The sequence below is a fragment of the Sycon ciliatum genome, chromosome 2, assembly GCF_964019385.1.
Source record: "Sycon ciliatum chromosome 2, ocSycCili1.1, whole genome shotgun sequence".
Classification (NCBI taxonomy): domain Eukaryota; kingdom Metazoa; phylum Porifera; class Calcarea; order Leucosolenida; family Sycettidae; genus Sycon; species Sycon ciliatum.
The window spans coordinates 18,371,629-18,392,179 of record NC_088644.1 but is presented as its reverse complement, the minus strand read 5'-3'; the positions used below and the strand labels follow the sequence as shown (position 1 = coordinate 18,392,179).

At 46.6% G+C, this 20,551-nt stretch overlaps 4 long non-coding RNA genes across 5 annotated transcripts; all 4 read right to left on the bottom strand.

The window, feature by feature from the left end:
* Positions 1–1,237: 1,237 nt before the first annotated feature.
* LOC135810957 (uncharacterized) lies at positions 1,238–2,031 on the bottom strand. The gene is made up of 3 exons (XR_010552477.1): positions 1,972–2,031; positions 1,605–1,662; positions 1,238–1,295 (listed from the first exon to the last, which is right to left on the bottom strand). It is a non-coding gene; the product is annotated as an uncharacterized LOC135810957 (long non-coding RNA).
* A 2,160-nt stretch (positions 2,032–4,191) lies between these two features.
* On the bottom strand, positions 4,192–5,701 carry LOC135810770 (uncharacterized). Its single transcript, XR_010552377.1, has 3 exons — positions 5,642–5,701; positions 5,275–5,332; positions 4,192–4,231 (listed from the first exon to the last, which is right to left on the bottom strand). It is a non-coding gene; the product is annotated as an uncharacterized LOC135810770 (long non-coding RNA).
* A 2,142-nt stretch (positions 5,702–7,843) lies between these two features.
* On the bottom strand, positions 7,844–9,307 carry LOC135810769 (uncharacterized). Its single transcript, XR_010552376.1, has 5 exons — positions 9,173–9,307; positions 8,887–8,944; positions 8,520–8,577; positions 8,211–8,262; positions 7,844–7,901 (listed from the first exon to the last, which is right to left on the bottom strand). It is a non-coding gene; the product is annotated as an uncharacterized LOC135810769 (long non-coding RNA).
* A 313-nt stretch (positions 9,308–9,620) lies between these two features.
* LOC135810768 (uncharacterized) lies at positions 9,621–19,690 on the bottom strand. Of its 2 annotated transcripts, XR_010552374.1 has the most exons (10): positions 19,355–19,690; positions 18,988–19,036; positions 18,621–18,678; positions 18,254–18,311; positions 16,170–16,227; positions 15,804–15,861; positions 15,435–15,488; positions 10,343–10,400; positions 9,976–10,033; positions 9,621–9,669 (listed from the first exon to the last, which is right to left on the bottom strand). It is a non-coding gene; the product is annotated as an uncharacterized LOC135810768 (long non-coding RNA). The 2 variants fall into 2 exon arrangements; XR_010552375.1 differs by lacking the exon at positions 15,435–15,488.
* Positions 19,691–20,551: the final 861 nt, after the last annotated feature.

The following is a 20,551-nucleotide window of genomic DNA, read 5'->3' as shown; positions in this document are numbered from 1 at the left end:
TGTGGGTGCCAGCGCCCTCCAAGCAAACCAAAAATCAAATCAATGAGACCATTGACAACGCAGCTGGGTCATGTTATAGAGAGGTACATTGAAATTCAAAGGTCAGCACAAATGGTCAAAATCCGACATTTTCTCACCTTTCTGCCCTTTCGCAGCTCAGAAAATGACAATGACCATCCTCATCTCCTTGTGTAGCTGGACATAGACAAGTGCACCAAGAAAAAGAGCCACATTTCTCTAAAGAACTCGCCCAAGGCTGCTGAAAGCTGGAAAATAACCTATCTGACAGTTTGGGGCTTTTTACCCGTGAATCTTCACTTTGCGACTAAACTATTCCCAGCAGTGCCAAATTTTCTGGGTCACTGAATATGGGTGCCAGCGCCCTCCAAGCAAACCAAAAATCAAATCAATGCGAACACTGACATTACAGCTGGGTCATGTTATAGAGAGGTACATTGAAATTCAAAGGTCAGCACAAATGTTCAAAATCCGACATTTTCTCACCTTTCCGCCCGTTAATAGCTCAGTAACAGACAATGACCATACTCATCTCCTTGTGGAGATGGATATAAACAAGTGCACCAAGAAAAAGAGCTACATTTCTCTAAAGAACTCGCCCAGGGCTGCTGAAAGCTGAAAAATAACCTTTCTGACAGTTTGGGGCTTTTTACCCGTGAATTTTCACTTTGCGACTAAACTATTCACAGCAGTGCCAAATTTTCTCGGTCACTGAATGTGGGTGCCAGCGCCCTCCAAGCAAACCAAAAATCAAATCAATGCCACCACTGACAATGCAGCTGGGTCATGTTATAGAGAGGTGCATTGAAATTCAAAGGTCAGCACAAATGGTCAAAATCCGACATTTTCTCACCTTTCCGCCCGTTAATAGCTCAGTACCAAACAATGACCATCCTCATCTCCTTGTGTAGATGGATATAGATAAGTGCACCAATAAAAAGAGCCACATTTCTCTAAAGAACTCGCCCAGGGCTGCGGAAAGCTGAAAATAACCTATCTCACAGTTTGAGGCTTTTTACCCGTGAATCTTCACTTTGCGACTAAACTATTCACAGCAGTGCCAAATTTTCTGGGTCACTGAATGTGGGTGCCAGCGCGCTCCAAGCAAACGAAAAATCAAAACAATCCGACCACTGACATTACAGCTGGGTCATGTTATAGAGAGGTACATTGAAATTCAAAGGTCAGCACAAATGGTCAAAATCCGACATTTTCTCACCTTTCTGCCCTTTCGCAGCTCAGAAACAGACAATGACCATCCTCATCTCCTTCTGTAGCTGGACATAGACAAGTGCACCAAGAAAAAGAGCCACATTTCTCTAAAGAACTCGCCCAAGGCTGCTGAAAGCTGAAAAATAACCTATCTCACAGTTTGGGGCTTTTTACCCGTGAATCTTCACTTTGCGACTAAACTATTCACAGCAGTGCCAAATTTTCTGGGTCACTGAATGTGGATGCCAGCGCCCTCCGACCAAACCAAAAATCAAATCAATGCGACCACTGATATTACAGCTGGGTCATGTTATAGAGAGGTACATTGAAATTGAAAGGTCAGCACAAATGGTCAAAATCCGACATTTTCTCACCTTCCTGCCCGTTTGCAGCTCACAAAATAACAATGACCATCCTGATCTCCTTGTGTAGCTGGACACAGACGAGTGCACAAAGAAAAAGAGCCACATTTCTCTAAAGAACTCGCCCAAGGCTGCTGAAAGCTGAAAAATATCCTATCTGACAGTTTGGGGCTTTTTACCCGTGAATCTTCACTTTGCGACTAAACTATTCACAGCAGTGCCAAATTTTCTGGGTTACTGAATGTGGGTGCCAGCGCCCTCCAAGCAAACCAAAAATCAAATCAATGCCACCACTGGTATTACAGCTGGGTCATGTTACAGAGAGGTAAATTGAAATTCAAAGGTCAGCAGAAATGGTCAAAATCCGACATTTTCTCACCTTTCTGCCCTTTCGCAGCTCAGAAAATGACAATGACCATCCTCATCTCCTTGTGTAGCTGGACATAGAGAAGTGCACCAAGAAAAAGAGCCACATTTCTCTGAAGAACTCGCCCAGGGCTGCTGAAAGCTGAAAAATAACCTTTCTGACAGGTTGGGGCTTTTTCCCCGTGAATCTTCACTTTGCGACTAAATTATCCACAGCAGTGCCAAATGTTCTGGGTCACTGAATGTGGGTGCCAGCGCCCTCCCAGCAAACCAAAAATCAAATCAATGCGACCACTGACAATGCAGCTGGGTCATGTTATAGAGAGGTGCATTGAAATTCAAAGGTCAGCACAAATGGTCAAAATCCGACATTTTCTCACCTTTCTGCCCGTTCGCAGCTCAGAAACAGACAATGACCATCCTCATCTCCTTCTGTAGCTGGACATAGACAAGTGCACCAAGAAAAAGAACCACATTTCTCTAAAGAACTCGCCCAAGGCTGCTGAAAGCTGAAAAATAACCTATCTCACAGTTTGGGGCTTTTTACCCGTGAATCTTCACTTTGCGACTAAACTATTCACAGCAGTGCCAAATTTTCTGGGTCAATGAATGTGGATGCCAGCGTCCTCCAACCAAACCAAAAATCAAATCAATGCGACCATGGACAACGCAGCTGGGTCATGTTATAGAAAGGTACATTGAAATTCAAAGGTCAGCACAAATGGTCAAAATACGACATTTTCTCAGCTTTCTGCCCGTTCGCAGCTCAAAAAATGACTATGAACATCCTCATCTCCTTGTGTAGCTGGACATAGACAAGTGCACCAAGAAAAAGAGCCACATTTCTCTGAAGAACTTGCCCAGGGCTGCTGAAAGCTGAAAAATAACCTATCTGACAGTTTGGGGCTCTTTACCCGTGAATCTTCACTTTGTGACTAAACTATTCACAGCAGTGCCAAATTTTCTCGGTCAATGAATGTGGGTGCCAGCGCCCTCCAAGCAAACCAAAAATCAAATCAATGCGACCACTGATATTACAGCTGGGTCATGTTATAGAGAGGTACATTGAAATTCAAAGGTCAGCACGAATGTTCAAAATCCGACATTTTCTCACCTTTCCGCCCGTTAATAGCTCAGTAACAGACAATGACCATCCTCATCTCCTTATGTAGATGGATATAGACAAGTGCACAAAGAAAAAGAGCCACACTTCTCTAAAGAACTCGCCCAGGGCTGCTGAAAGCTGAAAAATAACCTTTCTGACAGTTTGAGGCTTTTTACCCGTGAATCTTCACTTTGCGACTAAACTATTCACAGCAGTGCCAAATTTTCTTGGTCACTGAATGTGGGTGCCAGCGCCCTCCAAGCAAACCAAAAATCAAATCAATGCGACCACTGACAATGCAGCTGGGTCATGTTATAGAGAGGTGCATTGAAATTCAAAGGTCAGCACAAATGGTCAAAATCCGACATTTTCTCAACTTTCCGCCCGTTCGCAGCTCGGAATATGACAATGACCATCCTCATCCCCTTGTGTAGCTGGACATACACAAGTGCACCAATAAAAAGAGCCACATTTCTCTAAAGAACTCGCCCAGGGCTGCTGAAAGCTGAAAAATAACCTATCTCACAGTTTGGGGCTTTTTACCCGTGAATCTTCACTTTGCGACTAAACTATTCACAGCAGTGCCAAATTTTTTGGGTCACTGAATGTGGGTGCCAGCGCACTCCAAGCAAACCAAAAATCAAATAACTGCGACCACTGACAATGCAGCTGGGTCATGTTATAGAGAGGTGCATTGAAATTCAAAGGTCAGCACAAATGGTCAAAATCCGACATTTTCTCACCTTTCTGCCCGTTCGCAGCTCAGAAACAGACAATGACCATCCTCATCTCCTTCTGTAGCTGGACATAGACAAATGCACCAAGAAAAAGAGCGACATTTCTCTAAAGAACTCGCCCAAGGCTGCTGAAAGCTGAAAAATAACCTATCTGACAGTTTGGGGCTTTTTCCCCGTGAATCTTCACTTTGCGACTAAACTATTCACAGCAGTGCCAAATTTTCTGGGTTACTGAATGTGGGTGCCAGCGCCCTCCAAGCAAACCAAAAATCAAATAAATATGACCACTGACAATGCAGCTGGGTCATGTTATAGAGAGGTACATTGAAATTCAAAGGTCAACACAAATTTTCAAAATCCGACATTTTCTCACCTTTCTGCCCGTTCGCAGCTCAGAAACAGACAATGACCATCCTAATCTCCTTCTGTAGCTTGACTTAGAAAAGTGCACCAAGAAAAAGAGCCACATTTCTCTAAAGAACTCGCCCAGGGCTGCTGAAAGCTGAAAAATAACATATCTGACAGTTTGGGGCTTTTTACCCGTGAATCTTCACTTTGCGACTAAATTATCCACAGCAGTGCCAAATGTTCTGGGTCACTGAATGTGGGTGCCAGCGCCCTCCAAGCAAACCAAAAATCAAATCAATGCGACCACTGACAATGCAGCTGGGTCACGTTATAGAGAGGTGCATTGAAATTCAAAGGTCAGCACAAATGGTCAAAATCCGACATTTTCTCACCTTTCTGCCCGTTCGCAGCTCAGAAACAGACAATGACCATCCTCATCTCCTTGTGTAGCTGGACATAGACAAGTGCACCAAGAAAAAGAGCCACATTTCTCTGAAGAACTCGCCCAGGGCTGCTGAAAGCTGAAAAATAACCTTTCTCACAGTTTGGGGCTTTTTACCCGTGAATCTTCACTTTGCGACTAAACTATTCACAGCAGTGCCAAATTTTCTGGGTCACTGAATGTGGGTGCCAGCGCCCTCCAAGCAAACCAAAAATCAAATAAATGCGACCACTGACAATGCAGCTGGGTCATGTTATAGAGAGGTGCATTGAAATTCAAAGGTCAGCACAAATGGTCAATATCCGACATTTTCTCACCTTTCTGCCCGTTCGCAGCTCAGAAACAGACAATGACCATCCTCATCTCCTTCTGTAGCTGGACATAGACAAGTGCACCAAGAAAAAGAGCCACATTTCTCTAAAGAACTCGGCCAAGGCTGCTGAAAGCTGAAAAATAACCTATCTCACAGTTTGGGGCTTTTTACCCGTGATTCTTCACTTTGCGACTAAACTATTCACAGCAGTGCCAAATTTTCTGGGTTACTGAATGTGGGTGCCAGCGCCCTCCAAGCAAACCAAAAATCAAATCAATGCGACCATTGACAACGCAGCTGGGTCATGTTATAGAGAGGTACATTGAAATTCAAAGGTCAGCACAAATGGTCAAAATCCGACATTTTCTCACCTTTCTGTCTTTTCGCAGCTCAGAAAATGACAATGACCATCCTCATCATCTTGTGTAGCTGGACATAGACAAGTGCACCAAGAAAAAGAGCCACATTTCTCTAAAGAACTCGGCCAAGGCTGCTGAAAGCTGAAAAATAACCTATCTCACAGTTTGGGGCTTTTTACCCGTGAATCTTCAGTTTGCGACTTAACTATTCACAGCAGTGCCAAATTTTCTGGGTCACTGAATGTGGGTGCCAGCGCCCTCCAAGCAAACCAAAAATCAAATCAAAGCGAACACTGATATTACAGCTGGGTCACGTTATAGAGAGGTGCATTGAAATTCAAAGGTCAGCACAAATGGTCAAAATCCGACATTTTCTCACCTTTCTGCCCGTTTGCAGCTCAGAAACAGACAATGACCATCCTCATCTCCTTGTGTAGCTGGATATAGACAAGTGCACCAAGAAAAAGAGCCACATTTCTCTGAAGAACTCGCCCAGGGCTGCTGAAAGCTGAAAAATAACCTTTCTCACAGTTTGGGGCTTTTTACCCGTGAATCTTCACTTTGCGACTAAACTATTCACAGCAGTGCCAAATTTTCTGGGTCACTGAATGTGGGTGCCAGCGCACTCCAAGCAAACCAAAAATCAAATAAATGCGACCACTGACAATGCAGCTGGGTCATGTTATAGAGAGGTACATTGAAATTCAAAGGTCAGCACAAATGGTCAAAATCCGACATTTTCTCACCTTTCTGCCCGTTCGCAGCTCAGAAACAGACAATGACCATCCTCATCTCCTTCTGTAGCTGGACATAGACAAGTGCACCAAGAAAAAGAGCCACATTTCTCTAAAGAACTCGCCCAAGGCTGCTGAAAGCTGAAAAATAACCTATCTCACAGTTTGGGGCTTTTTACCCGTGATTCTCCACTTTGCGACTAAACTATTCACAGCAGTGCCAAATTTTCTGGGTCACTGAATGTGGGTGCCAGCGCCCTCCAAGCACACCAAAAATCAAATCAATGCGACCATTGACAACGCAGCTGGGTCATGTTATAGAGAGGTACATTGAAATTCAAAGGTCAGCACAAATGGTCAAAATCCGACATTTTCTCACCTTTCTGCCCGTTCGCAGCTCAGAAAATGACAATGACCATCCTCATCTCCTTGTGTAGCTGGACATAGACAAGTGCACCAAGAAAAAGAGCCACATTTCTCTGAAGAACTCGCCCAGGGCTGCTGAAAGCTGAAAAATAACCTTTCTGACAGTTTGGGGCTTTTTACCCGTGAATCTTCACTTTGCGACTAAATTATTCACAGCAGTGCCAAATTTTCTGGGTCACTGAATGTGGGTGCCAGCGCCCTCCAAGCAAACCAAAAATCAAATAAATGCGACCACTGACAATGCAGCTGGGTCATGTTATAGAGAGGTGCATTGAAATTCAAAGGTCAGCACAAATGGTCAATATCCGACATTTTCTCACCTTTCTGCCCGTTCGCAGCTCAGAAACAGACAATGACCATCCTCATCTCCTTCTGTAGCTGGACATAGACAAGTGCACCAAGAAAAAGAGCCACATTTCTCTAAAGAACTCGCCCAAGGCTGCTGAAAGCTGAAAAATAACCTATCTCACAGTTTGGGGCTTTTTACCCGTGATTCTTCACTTTGCGACTGAACTATTCACAGCAGTGCCAAATTTTCTGGGTCAATGAATGTGGGTGCCAGCGCCCTCCAACCAAACCAAAAATCAAGTCAATGCGGCCATTGACAACGCAGCTGGGTCATGTTATAGAGAGGTACATTGAAATTCAAAGGTCAGCACAAATGGTCAAAATCCGACATTTTCTCACCTTTCTGCCCTTTCGCAGCTCAGAAAATGACAATGACCATCCTCATCTCCTTGTGTAGCTGGACATAGACAAGTGCACCAAGAAAAAGAGCCACATTTCTCTGAAGAACTCGCCCAGGGCTGCTGAAAGCTGAAAAATAACCTTTCTGACAGTTTGGGGCTTTTTACCCGTGAATCTTCACTTTGCGACTAAACTATTCACAGCAGTGCCAAATTTTCTGGGTCACTGAATGTGGGTGCCAGCGCCCTACAAGCAAACCAAAAATCAAATAAATGCGACCACTGACAATGCAGCTGGGTCATGTTATAGAGAGGTGCATTGAAATTCAAAGGTCAGCACAAATGGTCAAAATCCGACATTTTCTCACCTTTCTGCCCGTTCGCAGCTCAGAAACAGACAATGACCATCCTCATCTCCTTCTGTAGCTGGACATAGACAAGTGCACCAAAAAAAAGAGCCACATTTCTCTAAAGAACTCGCCCAAGGCTGCTGAAAGCTGAAAAATAACCTATCTCACAGTTTGGGGCTTTTTACCCGTGATTCTTCACTTTGCGACTAAACTATTCACAGCAGTGCCAAATTTTCTGGGTCACTGAATGTGGGTGCCAGCGCCCTCCAAGCAAACCAAAAATCAAGTCAATGCGACCACTGACAATGCAACTGGGTCATGTTATAGAGAGGTGCATTGAAATTCAAAGGTCAGCACGAATGGTCAAAATCCGACATTTTCTCACCTTTCTGCCCCTTCGTAGCTCAGAAAATGACAATGACCATCCTCATCTCCTTCTGTAGCTGGACATAGACAAGTGCACCAAGAAAAAGAGCCACATTTCTCTAAAGAACTCGCCCAAGGCTGCTGAAAGCTGAAAAATAACATATCTGACAGTTTGGGGCTTTTTACCCGTGAATCTTCACTTTGCGACTAAACTATTCACAGCAGTGCCAAATTTTCTGGGTCACTGAATGTGGGTGCCAGCGCCCTCCAAGCAAACCAAAAATCAAATCAATGCGAACACTGACATTACAGCTGGGTCATGTTATAGAGAGGTACATTGAAATTCAAAGGTCAGCACAAATGTTCAAAATCCGACATTTACTCACCTTTCTGCCCGTTAATAGCTCAGTAACAGACAATGACCATCCTCATCTCCTTCTGTAGATGGATATAGACAAGTGCACCAAGAAAAAGAGCCACATTTCTCTAAAGAACTCGCCCAGGGCTGCTGAAAGCTGAAAAATAACCTTTCTGACAGTTTGGGGCTTTTTACCCGTGAATCTTCACTTTGCGAATAAACTATTCACAGCAGTGCCAAATTTCCTGGGTCACTGAATGTGGGTGCCAGCGCCCTCCAAGCAAACCAAAAATCAAATATGGTCAGCACAAATGGTCAATATACGACATTTTCTCACCTTTCTGCCCGTTCGCAGCTCAGAAACAGACAATGACCATCCTTATCTCCTTCTGTAGCTGGACATAGACAGGTGCACCAAGAAAAAGAGCCACATTTCTCTAAAGAACTCGCCCAAGGCTGCTGAAAGCTGAAAAATAACCTATCTCACAGTTTGGGGCTTTTTACCCGTGATTCTTCACTTTGCGACTAAACTATTCACAGCAGTGCCAAATTTTCTGGGTCAATGAATGTGGGTGCCAGCGCTCTCCAACCAAACCAAAAATCAAATCAATGCGACCATTGACAACGCAGCTGGGTCATGTTCTAGAGAGGTACATTGAAATTCAAAGGTCAGCACAAATGGTCAAAATCCGACATTTTCTCACCTTTCTGCCCTTTTTCAGCTCAGAAAATGACAATGACCATCCTCATCTCCTTGTGTAGCTGGACATAGACAAGTGGACCAAGAAAAAGAGCCACATTTCTCTGAAGAACTCGCCCAGGGCTGCTGAAAGCTGAAAAATAACCTTTCTGACAGTTTGGGGCTTTTTACCCGTGAATCTTCACTTTGCGACTAAACTATTCACAGCAGTGCCAAATTTTCTGGGTCACTGAATGTGGGTGCCAGCGCCCTCCAAGCAAACCAAAAATCAAATAAATGCGACCACTTACAATGCAGCTGGGTTATGTTATAGAGAGGTGCATTGAAATTCAAAGGTCAGCACAAATGGTCAATATCCGACATTTTCTCGCCTTTCTGCCCCTTCGCAGCTCAGAAACAGACAATGACCATCCTCATCTTCTTCTGTAGCTGGACATAGACAAGTGCACCAAGAAAAAGAGCCACACTTCTCTAAAAAACTCGCCCAAGGCTGCTGAAAGCTGAAAAATAACATATCTGACAGTTTGGGGCTTTTTACCCGTGAATCTTCACTTTGCGACTAAACTATTCACAGCAGTGCCAAATTTTCTGGGTCACTGAATGTGGGTGCCAGCGCCCTCCAAGCAAACCAAAAATCAAATCAATACGAAAACTGACATTACAGCTGGGTCATGTTATAGAGAGGTACATTGAAATTCAAAGGTCCGCACAAATGTTCAAAATCCGACATTTTCTCACCTTTCCGCCCGTTAATAGCTCAGTAACAGACAATGACCATCCTCATCTCCTTGTGTAGATGGATATAGACAAGTGCACCAAGAAAAAGAGCCACATTTCTCTGAAGAACTCGCCCAGGGCTGCTGAAAGCTGAAAAATAACCTTTCTGACAGTTTGGGGCTTTTTACCCGTGAATTTTCACTTTACGACTAAACTATTCACAGCAGTGCCAAATGTTCTGTGGGTGCCAGCGCCCTCCAAGCAAACCAAAAATCAAGTCAATGCGACCATTGACAACGCAGCTGGGTCATGTTATAGAGAGGTACATTGAAATTCATAGGTCAGCACAAATGGTCAAAATCCGACATTTTCTCACCTTTCTGCCCGTTCGCAGATCAGAAAATGACAATGACCATCCTCATCTCCTTCTGTAGCTGGACATAGACAAGTGCACCAAGAAAAAGAGCCACATTTCTCTAAAGAACTCGCCCAAGGCTGCTGAAAGCTGGAAAATACCCTATCTGACAGTTTGGGGCTTTTTACCCGTGAATCTTCACTTTGCGACTAAACTATTCACAGCAGTGCCAAATTTTCTGGGTCACTGAATGTGGGTGCCAGCGCCCTCCAAGCAAACCAAAAATCAAATCAATGCGACCACTGATATTACAGCTGGGTCATGATATAGAGAGGTACATTGAAATTCAAAGGTCAGCACAAATGGTCAAAATCCGACATTTTCTCACCTTTCTGCCCGTTCGCAGCTCAGAACCAGACAATGACCATCCTCATCTCCTTCTCTAGCTGGACATAGACAAGTGCACCAAGAAAAAGAGCCACATTTCTCTAAAGAACTCGCCCAAGGCTGCTGAAAGCTGGAAAATAACCTATCTGACAGTTTGGGGCTTTTTACCCGTGAATTTTCACTTTGCGACTAAACTATTCACAGCAGTGCCAAATTTTCTGTGTCACTGAATGTGGGTGCCAGCGCCCTCCAAGCAAACCAAAAATAAAATCAATGCGAACACTGACATTACAGCTGGGTCATGTTATAGAGAGGTACATTGAAATTCAAAGGTCCGCACAAATGTTCAAAATCCGACATTTTCTCACCTTTCCGCCCGTTAATAGCTCATTAACAACCACACAAGCCGACCTGTTTGGGAGCTATTGCGCGTTGTATTATCAGGGCATAGGCAACAATTGCCGCATGCAGTATGCAATACTATGGACCAATGCCGTAGTATCGCAGGCAACAATTGCCGCATGCAGTATGCAATACTATGGACCAATGCCGTAGTATCGCAGGCAACAATTGCCGCATGCAGTATGCAATACTATGGACCAATGCCGTAGTATCGCAAGCACCAATGTGCGTTAGACTGGCCAATGCCAGGGCTAATGGGGGCAACAATTGCCCGGCGTGTCAATACACGCATACGGTAGGGATGCACTTGTGAGCACATGTAGGCGCACTTGGCTCAATGCCGGCCTGACCCACGATCCCTACCGTTCTCCCTTCCGGGATGGCTTAGAATAGAATGATGGTTAGAGATGATGGGGTGGGTGGTGGTGCTCAAAAACTGGCCAAGGTTGTCAAGCGATCTGACTGTTGGCGCAGCAAGGATGAAGAAGAAGCAGCATCGAGAGCCGGAGTAATGCGCATGCTCCGCGTGGTCCCGTGCCGGGGCGCGGGAGTTCGGAGTGCGTGTTCTGCACGGGCACGTGATGCGCTATGGCAAGTACGTGCAAATTATGTTAGGAATGTAATTGTTGGTGGGTTGCTAACTTCACTTACCGGGCCATGCACGGAAACTTATATTTAACAACCACACAAGCCGACCTGTTTGGGAGCTATTACGCGTTGTATTATCAGGGCATAGGCAACAATTGCCGCATGCAGTATGCAATACTATGGACCAATGCCGTAGTATCGCAGGCAACAATTGCCGCATGCAGTATGCAATACTATGGACCAATGCCGTAGTATCGCAGGCAACAATTGCCGCATGCAGTATGCAATACTATGGACCAATGCCGTAGTATCGCAAGCACCAATGTGCGTTAGACTGGCCAATGCCAGGGCTAATGGGGGCAACAATTGCCCGGCGTGTCAATACACGCATACGGTAGGGATGCACTTGTGAGCACATGTAGGCGCACTTGGCTCAATGCCGGCCTGACCCACGATCCCTACCGTTCTCCCTTCCGGGATGGCTTAGAATAGAATGATGGTTAGAGATGATGGGGTGGGTGGTGGTGCTCAAAAACTGGCCAAGGTTGTCAAGCGATCTGACTGTTGGCGCAGCAAGGATGAAGAAGAAGCAGCATCGAGAGCCGGAGTAATGCGCATGCTCCGCGTGGTCCCGTGCCGGGGCGCGGGAGTTCGGAGTGCGTGTTCTGCACGGGCACGTGATGCGCTATGGCAAGTACGTGCAAATTATGTTAGGAATGTAATTGTTGGTGGGTTGCTAACTTCACTTACCGGGCCATGCACGGAAACTTGTATTTAACAACCACACAAGCCGACCTGTTTGGGAGCTATTACGCGTTGTATTATCAGGGCATAGGCAACAATTGCCGCATGCAGTATGCAATACTATGGACCAATGCCGTAGTATCGCAGGCAACAATTGCCGCATGCAGTATGCAATACTATGGACCAATGCCGTAGTATCGCAGGCAACAATTGCCGCATGCAGTATGCAATACTATGGACCAATGCCGTAGTATCGCAAGCACCAATGTGCGTTAGACTGGCCAATGCCAGGGCTAATGGGGGCAACAATTGCCCGGCGTGTCAATACACGCATACGGTAGGGATGCACTTGTGAGCACATGTAGGCGCACTTGGCTCAATGCCGGCCTGACCCACGATCCCTACCGTTCTCCCAAAATACAACATGACCCAAACAGGAATTATCGGCATTACTATAGTTATAGTAGCGTTACTATAGTTATAGTATAATAGGTATATCATATGTACACTACAGCTGTTGCTAGGGCCGTCCAATGCGGCTACCCATTAGCATAACGGGCAGAGACTAGAACAATGCCGCTGGCAATGCTCTGTCTGCGACAGGGGTGCGGACATAGCGGAGATAGGCAGAGCTTTGCCACCTGCCGGCGGTCTTCAGCACGTACTCAGGCACGCCAGCTTTGCCTGCCAGCGTTGCAGCACCTCGTCTGAGGCTGTGGCTGCGCACGTCTTTGTTAGGCAAGGCTGTTTGTAGTAGCCTGTTGATGTTATGCGGCTTCAGGGGCGTGCCGTCATCATAGCGATAGAGCGGGCCAGGTGCCGAGCCACGGGCTGCTAGGTAGCTGGTGGCTGCCGTGTGCGGGCATGTCGGCGAGCCTGTCCTCCTGGCGCTAATGTCCTGGCCGCTGCCGTATTGGCTCGTCTTTGTCGCACGCAGGCGCAGCTCCACGCGGTCTGGGTACATGGTCGCATCGCTGTACTCAAGGCCGGTGCCCCGTGCCGTGAAGGTGTACTCGTTGACTCTGAGCAGCCCGTGGAAGGCCAGAGTCACGGCGCTCCAGAGCATGGCGCGGTTGTGCGGGCTAGGCACGGTGGACTGCAGGTAGTGCTGTACGCCAGCCAGATCGTCCAAAGTTGCGGCCCGCGTCGTCAACTGCTGAAGGGTGGACTGCGCTGGTTGTGTCGGCACTGCGTCGGCAGTTGGGCTGCGAGTCCAGAAGCGTCGACAACCTGACCCAAACAGGATTTATCTACATTACTATTACACTACAATTGATGTGAGTGCCGTCCAATGCGGCTGCCCATTAGCATAGTGGGCAATGCGCTCAACGTACCGGATATGGAACAATGCTGTTGGCACTGATCAGTCACTGGGTATGGCTTGCCCTAGTGCGGGGTGACAAGCGTTCGGAGCGCTGCAGCGAAGCGTATGTTGTGCTGGAGCTGCCCGCCAGGCCCTGGCGGATGAGGTCCATGGTTGCGTCATCAACTGCTGAAGGGTGGACTGCGCTGGTTGTGCCGGCACCGCTTCGGCAGTTGGGCTGCAAGTCCAGACGCGCTGACAACCGGACCCAGACAGGATTTATCTGCATTACTATTACACTGCAATTTATGTGAGTGCCGTCCAATGCGGCTGCCCATTAGCATAGTGGGCGATGTGCTCGAAGTACAGGATCTGGAACAATGCTGCCGGCACTGATCAGTCCCTGAGGTTGGCTTGCCCTGGCGCAGGGCGACAAGCGTTCGGAGTGCTGCGGCGAAGCGCATGCCATGCTGGAGCTGTCCGCCAGGCCCTGGCGGATGAGGTCCATGGTTGCGTCGTCAACTGCTGGAGGGTGGACTGCGCTGGTTGTGTCGGCACCACTTCGGCAGTTGGGATGCGAGTCCGGCAGCGCTGACAACCTGACCCAAACAGGATTTATCTGCATTACTATTACACTGCATTTGATGTGAGTGCCGTCCAATGCGGCTAGCCATTAGCACAGTGGGCAATGCACTCAAAGTACAGGATCTGGAACAATGCTGCTGGCACTGATCAGTCCCTGAGTGTGGCTTGCCCTGGCGCAGGGCGACAAGTGTTCGGAGCGCGGCAGCGAAGCGCATGTTATGCTGGAACTGGCCGCCAGGCCCTGGCGGATGAGGTCCATGGTTGCGTCGTCAACTGCTGGAGGGTGGACTGTGCAGGGTGTGTCAGCACTGCGTCGGTAGATGGGCTGAGAGTCCGGAAGCGCTGTACTCGAAGACGAGTAAGAGACTTAGCAGGATCATTGCAGAGTCGCCGTTGGGCTGAGAGTCCACATCAGCCGGTCTGTTGAACGGAAGGGGGAGGATCTAAGGCCAAATGGTGGTGCCTTATCTACATGGTACGAACCTTCCAAAAAATGCCAAGCCGGGGCCAGACATGAGGGGAAACAGACCAAAGCCGCCAGGCATACTTTGTGTCAGCTTTAGAGAGGAGAGCTCAGCATCAGGGACCTAAATTTCCGAGCCATCTTCAAGATTATGGGCTGGTGCGAAAACAGCTCCGGGGGCCCTGGAGGGGTGTGCTGCTGCGTCAGTCGCACAATACGTGCTCCAAGCGTCGCGAACCTCCTCCCGACTAAAGTCTCCCAGGCCAGGGATGGGGCTGCAGTTGCCTTGGCTAGGTTCTGCTCCGCTGCCGGAGCGGCCAAGTCCTCGCGTACAGTAGTCTGGAGCCAACTTCAACTCGAGCAGGCGAGTCCGCGGAGTAGGTTTTGTTCCTGTCGGGTCTAAACAATTGCGGGATGCCAGTGCGTTTCGCAGCTCAGCAGAGCGCATTTTGGCTGGACATCGCTCACTGACAAGACATGGTTGATCGGATATTGATCAGAAACTGGCCGCGATTGTCAAACAATTTGACCGTTAAGGCAGCAAAGCAAAGAGCGTTATGGCTGGACATCGCTCACTGACAGAGACATGGTTGATCGGATATTGATCAGAAACTGGCCGCGATTGTCAAACAATTTGACCGTCACTGCGTCAGCGCAGCAAAGCAAACGGAGCGTTTTGGCTGGACATCGCTCACTGACAGAGACCTGGTTGATCGGATATTGATCAGAAACTGGCCGCGATAGTCAAACAATTTGACCGTCAGCACAGCAAAGCGAAGAGCAAGCTCAAAAACTGGCCAAGGTTGTCAAGCGATCTGACTGTTGGCGCAGCAAGGATGAAGAAGAAGCAGCATCGAGAGCCGGAGTAATGCGCATGCTCCGCGTGGTCCCGTGCCGGGGCGCGGGAGTTCGGAGTGCGTGTTCTGCACGGGCACGTGATGCGCTATGGCAAGTACGTGCAAATTATGTTAGGAATGTAATTGTTGGTGGGTTGCTAACTTCACTTACCGTGCCATGCACGGAAACTTATATGTAACAGACAATGACCATCCTCATCTCCTTCTGTAGATGGATATAGACAAGTGCACCAAGAAAAAGAGCCACATTTCTCTAAAGAACTTGCCCAGGGCTGCTGAAAGCTGAAAAATAACCTTTCTGACAGTTTGGGGCTTTTTACCCGTAAATTTTCACGTTACGACTAAACTATTCACAGCAGTGCCAAATTTTCTGGGTCAATGAATGTGGGTGCCAGCGCCCTCCAAGCAAACCAAAAATCAAGTCAATGCGACCATTGACAACGCAGCTGGGTCATGTTATAGAGAGGTACATTGAAATTCATAGGTCAGCACAAATGGTCAAAATCCGACATTTTCTCACCTTTCTGCCCGTTCGCAGCTCAGAAACAGACAATGACCATCCTCATATCCTTCTGTAGCTGGACATAGACAAGTGCACCAAGAAAAAGAGCCACATTTCTCTAAAGAACTCGCCCAAGGCTGCTGAAAGCTGAAAATAACCTATCTCACAGTTTGGGGCTTTTTACCCGTGTATCTTCACTTTGCGACTAAACTATTCACAGCAGTGCCAAATTTTCTGGGTCATTGAATGTGGGTGCCAGCGCCCTCCAAGCAAACCAAAAATCAAATCAATGTGACCACTGATATTACAGCTGGGTCATGTTATAGAGAGGTACATTGAAATTCAAAGGTCAGCACAAATGGTCAAAATCCGACATTTTCTCACCTTTCTGCCCGTTCGCAGCTCAGAAACAGACAATGACCATCCTTATCTCCTTCTGTAGCTGGACATAGACAAGTGCACCAAGAAAAAGAGCCACATTTCTCTAAAGAACTCGCCCAAGGCTGCTGAAAGCTGGAACATAACCTATCTCACAGTTTGGGGCTTTTTACCCGTGAATCTTCACTTTGCGACTAAACTATTCACAGCAGTGCCAAATTTTCTGGGTCACTGAATGTGGGTGCCAGCGCCCTCCAAGCAAACCAAAAATCAAATCAATGCGAACACTGACATTACAGCTGGGTCATGTTATAGAGAGGTACATTGAAATTCAAAGGTCAGCACAAATGGTCAAAATCCGACATTTTCTCACCTTTCCGCCCGTTAATAGCTCAGTAACAGACAATAACCATCCTCATCTCCTTGTGTAGATGGATATAGACTAGTGCACCAAGAAAAAGAGCTGTTGTAACTCGCTTTTCTCTACCTGCTCCCAGTCCCGTGCCATCTCCACACTTATACAAAGGGACGACGATAACTACATTTAGAAGACTATATTTGTGACAAGACGACGGAACCACAACTATACATGACGAACTCAAGACGAAGACATTATGAACTCAAGACGAAGACTGCTTTTTACACCACAGCAACACGCGCATGCATCAACATGACGTACACACGACGTACACAAATAACGTACTACAACATAACTCCCTCCCAAGAGTAGAATCGTCCTCGATTCTAATAATAAACAGAGGAAAAAGAGAAAAAGATCACACAAATCACTCAATCATACCATACCAGTCACACCCATAAATAAAACTTTGCACTGCATTGCAGATTATTAAAAAAAACTCTGTCCGCCCACCCAGAACACGAGCCACGATCGCCGTCACACGTGTGGGAACTGATAACCTCAAAAACTCTACTTCACACAACACACCACCTCACGATCACGCAAAAATTCTAAAATGTGAGAGCACAAATCATAAGAATAACAAAAAAGAACAGAATCCACTGGCTCTGTGGGGGCCTCTAGTTATCCTCATAGAAGAGCAAATCAAAAAACAAACAGAACACACGCGCTGTGCGGGCGCCTCTTTACCCTCGAGGAGAGCAAATAATAAAGAACAAAATGTTGGGAGAACAGAAAATACACAACTCACATACTCATCACGTTCACAACAACACACGTACCCTCTCACCAACGAAACTCCTCACGCCGTCTGCCATGTCGTCCGCCATCTCAAAGCGCTGCTCAGCGTCCACATCCTCACACTGCAGCCTTCACCTTCCATCCTTCTTTTTTTCTGTTTCAGTTTTTCTTCTGGGCACAGTTTTACGTCGTGTCCGGGACCACCAGTGACGACGACTGACGACGACTGACAAGAGACGGGAGAGACGAATGATGAAGGACGAGGACGACGGACGAACTTCTTTAAGACGGACAAAACTGTGACGATAGGACGACTGGAGATGACATCGGAAACTGGGAGCGAAGGCCACGCAGGACGAATCCAGAAGTTGAGATTTACAAATTTCCATTACCGCTGCCACCAATGTTGTAACTCGCTTTTCTCTACCTGCTCCCAGTCCCGTGCCATCTCCACACTTATACAAAGGGACGATGATAACTCCATTTAGAAGACTATATTTGTGACAAGACGACGGACCCACAACTATACATGACGAACTCAAGACAAAGACATGATGAACTCAAGACGAAGACTGCTTTTTACACCACAGCAACACGCGCATGCACCAACATGACGTACACACGACGTACACAAAATAACGTACTACAACAGAGCCACATTTCTCTAAAGAACTCGCCCAGGGCTGCTGAAAGCTGAAAAATAACCTTTCTGACAGTTTGGGGCTTTTTACCCGTGAATTTTCACTTTACGACTAAACTATTCACAGCAGTGCCAAATTTTCTGGGTCAATGAATGTGGGTGCCAGCGCCCTCCAAGCAAACCAAAAATCAAGTCAATGCGACCATTGACAACGCAGCTGGGTCATGTTATAGAGAGGTACATTGAAATTCATAGGTCAGCACAAATGGTCAAAATCCGACATTTTCTCACCTTTCTGCCCGTTCGCAGCTCAGAAAATGACAATGACCATCCTCATCTCCTTGTGTAGCTGGACATAGACAAGTGGACCAAGAAAAAGAGCCACATTTCTCTGAAGAACTCGCCCAGGGCTGCTGAAAGCTGAAAAATAACCTTTCTGACAGTTTGGGGCTTTTTACCCATGAATCTTCACTTTGCGACTAAACTATTCACAGCAGTGCCAAATTTTCTGGGTCACTGAATGTGGGTGCTAGCGCCCTCCAAGCAAACCAAAAATCAAATAAATGCGACCACTGACAATGCAGCTGGGTCATGTTATAGAGAGGTGCATTGAAATTCAAAGGTCAGCACGAATGGTCAAAATCCGACATTTTCTCACCTTTCTGCCCCTTCGCAGCTCAGAAACAGACAATGACCATCCTCATCTCCTTCTGTAGCTGGACATAGACAAGTGCACCAAGAAAAAGAGCCACATTTCTCTAAAGAACTCGCCCAAGGCTGCTGAAAGCTGAAAAATAACCTATCTCACAGTTTGGGGCTTTTTACCCGTGAATCTTCACTTTGCGACTAAACTATTCACAGCAGTGCCAAATTTTCTGGGTCACTGAATGTGGGTGCCAGCACCCTCCAAGCAAACCAAAAATCAAATCAATGCGAACACTGACATTACAGCTGGGTCATGTTATAGAGAGGTACATTGAAATTCAAAGGTCAGCACAAATGTTCAAAATCCGACATTTTCTCACCTTTCTGCCCGTTAATAGCTCAGTAACAGACATTGACCATCCTCATCTCCTTGTGTAGATGGATATAGACAAGTGCACCAAGAAAAAGAGCCACATTTCTCTAAAGAACTCGCCCAGGGCTGCTGAAAGCTGAAAAATAACCTTTCTGACAGTTTGGGGCTTTTTACCCGTGAATCTTCACTTTGCGACTAAACTATTCACAGCAGTGCCAAGATTTCTGGGTCAATGAATGTGGGTGCCAGCGCCCTCCAACCAAAGCAAAAATCAAGTAAATGCGACCATTGACAACGCAGCTGGGTCATGTTATAGAGAGGTACATTGAAATTCATAGGTCAGCACAAATGGTCAAAATCCGACATTTTCTCACCTTTCTGCCCGTTCGCAGCTCAGAAAATGACAATGACCATCCCCATCTCCTTGTGTAGCTCGACATAGACAAGTGCACCAAGAAAAAGAGCCACATTTCTCTGAAGAACTCGCCCAGGGCTGCTGAAAGCTGAAAACTAACCTTTCTGACAGTTTGGCGCTTTTTACCCGTGAATCTTCACTTTGCGACTAAACTATTCACAGCAGTGCCAAATTTCTGGGTCACTGAATGTGGGTGCCAGCGCCCTCCAAGCAAACCAAAAATCAAATCAATGCGAACACTGACATTACAGCTGTGTCATGTTATAGAGAGGTACATTGAAATTCAAAGGTCAGCACAAATGGTCAAAATCCGACATTTTCTCACCTTTCTGCCCGTTCGCAGCTCAGAAAATGACAATGACCATCCTCATCTCCTTGTGTAGCTGGACATAGACAAGTACACAAAGAAAAAGAGCCACAATTCTCTAAAGAACTCGCCCAGGGCTGCTGAAAGCTGAAAATAACCTATCTCACAGTTTGAGGCTTTTTAACCGTGAATCTTCACTTTGCGACTAAACTATTCACAGCAGTGCCAAATTTTCTGGGTCACTGAATGTGGGTGCCAGCGCCCTCCAAGCAAACCAAAAATCAAAACAATGCGACCACTGACTTAACAGCTGGGTCATGTTATAAAGAGGTACATTGAAATTGAAAGGTCAGCACAAATGGTCAAAATCCGACATTTTCTCACCTTTCTGCCCGTTCGCAGCTCAGAAACAGACAATGACCATCCTCATCTCCTTGTGTAGCTGGACATAGACAAGTGCACCAAGAAAAAGAGCCACATTTCTCTGAAGAACTCGCCCAGGGCTGCTAAAAGCTGAAAAATAACCTTTCTGACAGTTTGGGGCTTTTTACCCGTGAATCTTCACTTTGCGACTAAACTATCCACAGCAGTGCCAAATTTTCTGGGTCACTAAATGTGGGTGCCAGCGCCCTCCAAGCAAACCAAAAATCAAATCAATGCGACCACTGATATTACAGCTGGGTCATGTTATAGAGAGGTACATTGAAATTCAAAGGTCAGCACAAATGGTCAAAATCCGACATTTTCTCACCTTTCTGCCCGTTCGCAGCTCACAAAATGACAATGACCATCCTGATCTCCTTGTGTAGCTGGACACAGACGAGTGCACCAAGAAAAAGAGCCACATTT